Raw genomic sequence first — 6,526 nt, 5'->3', positions numbered from 1 at the left:
TCATATCAACAACAAATACCGACAACAGAGCAGAATGGATAAATCAGAGAAGGACGTCTATGAAGTGAATGTGTTGAATTATTTGAATGTTAAACAAATTAAATATTTGCACCTATGTAGCAAATGGTATGGTCAGAAATGGAAACAAACTAAGTCACTACGCCACCCTGTTAAACAGGGAATATATTAGTACTTGTAGATTAATCCCCAACAAAAGTCTCACAGGTATGTGATTTTAAGAAGAGAAGGGCCTAGATGTGAATACTAAATACCAAACTTTATTTCAACAATCAAACACTAATTTAAAAATCACTAAAAGACTACAAACATGAAGCAGAGAAAACATAGAAAAGGAGACCGAGGATTACCAATGGCAGAAAATCGTTTGGAAAGAGGTCTGGAAATTTGAGTATGGAAAAGTATGGAATTTTTAAATGGAAAATGTGTAGGAACCCTGTATTGGTCTCACCTTTGGACAGGAGGCTTTTATTGTCCTTCAATGAGCTGATTCATTATTTCACACAAGCTGTCGATTCCCTCTAATACAGCGTTCATGTGAAAACACTTTAAAGCATCTCTGTCTGTTCCTGTAAACAGCACATCTCCACTGTTAGTTACACATCAACAGTGAACTGTAGTACATAAGCCATCAGTCAAATGTGTTCAGAAAGCCAACTCACGTCCTTTCTTGATGTGCTTTGCCATGCCAAAGTCTATTAACTTTATCTGCATGTTGTCTGGGTTGATGAGAATGTTTTCCCAGTGTGTGTCACCATGATGAACATCACACTCAATGTGTGTCACCATGATGAACATCACACTCAATGCAGTCATGTAGTGCATCAATGAGTTTCCTCATAATACTTTTCACTGTTTCTTCGGTCAGGCAGTCTCTCGTTCCTTGGATGAACTTACACAAGTCCACGAAGGACTGATCATATTCCAAAATTAAAGAGATTCGATTTTTCTCCATGAACCAGTCGTCTGGCCATACTACATGCTCGTAAGTTGGAGGGATTCGCACCATCAACATTATATGTGCCTCTTCATTCATAGGTTTCAAATATCCAGGCTAAAGAAAAGAGATTGACAAAAGGTTAGTTGATTCCAGACTAATAATAACTAAAGCAATGAACTTTACAATTACTTTACTACTGATGTGTCTAGGCTTTTTTTGTGTAATGCAGTTATATCTCATACATCTACATACAGATTTTCATAAAACAATTCTTAATAGAGGTTTTCATGAAGAATGAAGTCTTCTCAACTCACCACTTTAATGGGGTCCTCAGACACGGGATCATCAACACATTTTGATGGCCACCTAAAAACATTTGTGAATGTTTATGCAGCATACTTGTTTGCCATCCCGTTTCCTAATCCCTTTATGTACATGACTGTAGACTCCAGATCCAATCTTCTTTCCCACTTTATAAAGAGACTCAAAGGATCCTGAAAAAGACACAACATCATGTTAATGTACAGCATGAGACTGAACTCCAGCAGCAGCTGCTTGTGACTGAAGCATTTGTGAGTTTCCCGTCTGCCTCTGCTGAGTGGTTTACGTGTATCTTTATTTTCTATCTTTAATTGCTGCATATATTGCTTGATAATCATCATAATATATCTGATATCACCTTGTATTGCCTATGACATTAATCTGACATCGCTAGCTTTAATCAAAATTGGGTCTTTTTCCTCTCACTCCTTTTACGAGTCCATCAAACAACTGTAGTGAGTCAGATCTGTCATTAAACACAGTGAGTCAGGTCATCTTCACCTATTATTACCTCTTATTGTTACTTGCACTGTCTGTCACATGCTTAGTATAGCTTTCTCTGTCAGCAGTAAGATTTAAATATAGAAAAGCAGGGAGATCGGCTAATGGAGAAGATTTCAGCATTAGAGACGCATCCAAATTTTAATTGAGGATAGTAAGAATGCAAGTTTTGCATTGCCAGTCTGGGCCTGTGGTCATCCCACAATACAAATTATGTTAAGTTATCCTAAAAAAATATATAGGCTACATAAAAACCTCACATTGTCCTGATGGGACCAGCTGCACTGAAGTGAGCAGAGAAAACCAGTAGAGTGACGCAAATCTTTTTACCTCTTCTTAAAATGGGTCATTGTTAGTTCAATGGCTCAATGCTTTTTAAGTTATTTTAATTAATTAATTTAGTTATCTAGTGGGGCATGGTGGTGAATTAGCCTTTAAATGCCTTTTAATAAGCCTACAATTTGCATGAGTGGAAATAAATCATGTAATCACGCCTGCTATGTTACTCGTATCTGAATGATCATTTGTGACGTTCTTGAGCTGAAAACGCCAGAGAGTGAAATAGCTGAACATCCAACCTCGATAACAGAATGCAGCAGAAATATAGTAATTATAGAGTTAAGTGTGACTGTTAAGCATGCTAATCACTTCCGTACTAATTGATTCATACTGATTCCATGTGACGTCACACAGTGGTAAGGCCGCCATTCGCCGCCTGTCTGCCGCGCTGTGGGCTGTGATAACGTTATCAATGTTCTAAGTTATCCATTTAGGTCTGTATTTTATTTTATTGATGTGCTGTCATGGAAGTTAAGGAAATTGCTTTGTTTATTCACCACAAATGAGGTGTTCACAGATACTAAAATTACATTTTCAACTAGGGTTGGGTATTGACACAATTTTCACAATTCGATTCCATTACTATTCACTTGCTTTCGATTCAATTACAATTTCGATTAGATTATTTTGGATGTAGTATTTCAGTTACAGTACATGGCAAATTTTCTAGAGGGAAAAAATCTCTCAACTGATGCTGTAAACTACACATGGGAGTCAGTTGGTTCGACTATAATAATATTGAAGGTTAAATTAGCTTATTTATATACAAACACTTAAATTACACTCAATGTTTTTATTTTAAATAAAGTTTAGAATTACATAATTATATTTCTACTCCAATTCGTTTTTTGAAATATGAACATTTAAATCGCGGCTGTCATAACTGATTTATTCAAACATGCATTAAATATTGAAGAACATTAAAAATTATAATGAATGTGTAACGGTGCATAGCTATATTTATCAGAATGCTGCTCTCTGGAGTTCATTTTTCTAGCTGACTAATGAGTTTATGGTCACTGAATATGTTTTTCTGGAGGTAAATGTGACGTTACGTGACATTGTTTACAAGCTGTTTTATTAACGTCTTTCCGAGATTGAAACACTGATTGAGCGATTACACGAGACATGATACGGATTTCTGTAAGTTGTACTGTATATTTTAACATACCTTCAGATGTGTAGTCGTGTTTATTTCACGCTGTAACTGGTATTAAAGAGGAGGAGAGGATGTTCACATGCGCTCGTGCTGCCGCTTCTCTTTAACTGAGGCGCTAAAGCGATCTGTCACGTCACATTAAAGGGGTGGTTCAATGTGATTTCACTTTTTTAACTGTAGTTAGTGTGTAATGTTACTGCCTGAGCATAAACAGTATCTGCAAAGTTACAGCACTGAAAGTTCAATGCAAATGGAGATATTGTCTTTCAAAGATAAGGCAGTTTAATGCCTACAAAAACGACCGGTTTGGACTACCACAAGCTTCTTCCCGGGTTGGTGACATCATAAACCCTGCAAAACACGCCCCCGGGAACACGCAACAAAGTGGGCGAGGCCATGTTGCGCAGCATATGGAAGCGGAAGAATTGTGTACACCGGACACGAGCGACGCGTCAAAAGATAATAGAACCCATTATAATCAGTGTTATTTTCTACACTGGATGCGGCGCTGAAGACAGCTTCCAGAATCTACATGAGTTCAATGCTGGATTTGCTCAAAGGCTTTTACTGAAAGAAGCAGTTCCCACTTTAAAAGCAGAAGCTGCGGTTTATTGGCTTCAAACTGTAAGTACGTTTTATTGTTTGTACATGTCTTTTAAACGTATAGTTCTGTTGCTATTTTTGGTTGCATCAAGGACGTAAACAAAGACCTACGCGTTTTTGCCTAACTAGCTAGTTAACGTTAGCTAAATTCTATTACATACTTCAACAAACACCAACCAACACCAAAAAACTTCTATGTTCATAGACAAACAGTTGCTATAAATTAACGCTACCTTTACAAAAATGCTACTACTCAGTCATGTATTCGGCTACAGTAAAGCTTTAATCAGGATAAAACTGTATATTGAAAGCTAACAAACAGCAGTGACAGCATATCTAAACACTTTGACACAAATACTAAATGAAATACCATTCATAAACGTCCTTTAAAAGCCGCGATTGCAGAGGTTCTGCTTGACCCTCTTCATCTGGGTCTGATTCGGGTTCAATTTGATACAGTAATATAGACGCCATTATTTACATTTTCTTTGAAGCACACGTAACAACTAATGGTAAGGGGCGTGGCGTTTCCGGACACTTCAGTGAATCATGATACTCTGGGCCAGCTAACCAATCTGAGCACATTGCGTATTTCAGAGGGAGTGGCTTCATAGAACCAGGAAGTCAAACGAGCCATTCATGAAGCATTAAGACATGTTAAACTGCACCCCAAAAACACAATCAAGCCTAGAAAAAAAAACACTGAACCACCCCTTCAAGACTTGTATGGCTTAATATAACATAAATGATATCTTTAAACAGCACCAAAACGGTATTTTTTTTTTTTTTGAATCTCATAATAAGATGGACGTCATTTGAAATCTGGACTTTGCTTCATATCAAAAATAATGTAGTGGATGTTTCTCCACGTTGTGTTGATTTTTGACCAATGTGATTTAATCTCTGCCTATGTGGTAAAACACACAAACAGACAGGCACGGTTATCTGCAACTCTGCTGTTAATTGTGCCTCTCCTCTCTAATGGCATTGCAGGAAAGACAGCAACACACACAGACACAGCTATATATATATATATATATATATATATATATATATATTTCATCCTTAATTTGAGCTAATTAATAAATTCTGTGATTCGTTACATGGTGTTTGCTGGATTTCAGGAGAGCCAGGGGAAAGCACAGTATTATACACAAACCTGTAGGGTCACTACAATAATGAATGAGCATAAACTCTTTGAATGAATTGAGCACAAATTAAATAGCTGCGTTGCTGTTTCCTCTGTGTGTGTGTCTCAGAAATCAAAGCTTGGCAAGAGTAAATCAACTAAAATACTACATCATACACATGTTCTAGTATTTGATATGTAGGGGAGAGCGGGGTAAGTTGTCACACTTTTCACACTGTCTAACATTTACTGAGCACCATACATCACAATGGTATAAATGTCATACCAAATGAAAGAAGGAAGTCTTGGGCACATATGTTGTATTCATTACATTTGCATATGTTATATCATTATGGAGTTGTAGACTGTTGAATAGAGAATGTGCAATTGTGACAATTTGCCCCATCGGCGGGTAAGTTGTCACACTAGATTATCTAAAAATAAGAACAAAACTATTTAATTGTGATTATTGATTTTAGTTTTTAAATTCAAACCAGAACTGGAAATATAAACAATCATGCCTAGAGAATTTGGAAAAACAATTATTTCAATCCAAACAATACACATTTAAATCAAAACACATTAAGTGGCAAGACCACTTTACTTTGAACTTTAAACTCAAATTTTCTATGGCTTGCACATAGATCCATGATAACTGAATGGAGTACCGCAAATAACTCGCTTAATTTAACGTTTAACCTCTGAACATAACTGACTTAACATGCTGAACCTTTTTTGAGCTTTTTTGAGCATGTTCTATGTGTTTATTTGTACCGGGGCAAGTTGTCACATGTGACGACTTGCCCCAAAGTCATTGAGACAACTTGCCCCAAACTGACATGTGTGCTAATGTTGGCTAAATCTCAAGGTTCGCTCAACATAGCACGTCAGCTAAAGTATCAAAAGACACATTAGTGTCTCCTCTATGTTGTGCAAAATAATAATTTTTAACATTCATATTTAACAAAGTTGTATTGCATAAAATCTAAAGTGCAAATTTTTTACTTTTTAAGACAAAAAATAAGAAAATTGTGCTAACCTCAGATTAGAGCGATCTTGACCACATGTGAACAGGAAGTTGACTATAGAAGAAGAAGTCACACAAAGTGGCTATTTGATTTTTGAGATAGAGCCTCTAGTTTTGGAGTTATGAAGAGTGTGACAACTTACCCATGTGACAACTTACCCCGCTCTCCCCTATATTTAAATTATTTATACCTTGTACGATATGATACATGAATTAATTGAATAAGCACAGCAAGATCTCAAACAACCGCGTTTCGTCACTGTGCGGCTCTCAGAATCCAAACTACAGTGAATGCAGAAAAAAACATGTTGCAAACATAGAGGAATGTATGTCTAGTACTGTATCGTTTGTACTGTTATTAAGCCCAAAGTTCAGTGTTTTGTTAGATCAAAGCTGCCAAAGAAAACACAACTTCAATCTGTCAACATTGCATACGTTTGTAAAACATTAAGCCAGCACAATGGTATTTTTTGAGAAACAGTCATATGC

At 36.5% G+C, this 6,526-nt stretch overlaps 1 long non-coding RNA gene across 1 annotated transcript; it reads right to left on the bottom strand.

Annotated features, from left to right (window-relative positions):
• Positions 1-2,534: 2,534 nt before the first annotated feature.
• On the bottom strand, positions 2,535-6,314 carry LOC127509015 (uncharacterized). The gene is made up of 3 exons (XR_007929098.1): positions 6,181-6,314; positions 6,050-6,092; positions 2,535-2,578 (listed from the first exon to the last, which is right to left on the bottom strand). It is a non-coding gene; the product is annotated as an uncharacterized LOC127509015 (long non-coding RNA).
• Between the last annotated feature and the right edge of the window lie 212 nt (positions 6,315-6,526).

This window comes from Ctenopharyngodon idella, chromosome 3 (genome assembly GCF_019924925.1).
Source record: "Ctenopharyngodon idella isolate HZGC_01 chromosome 3, HZGC01, whole genome shotgun sequence".
Lineage (NCBI taxonomy): Eukaryota > Metazoa > Chordata > Actinopteri > Cypriniformes > Xenocyprididae > Ctenopharyngodon > Ctenopharyngodon idella.
Note: the sequence above shows the minus strand (reverse complement) of the source record. Positions and strands in the feature narration are given on the sequence as shown.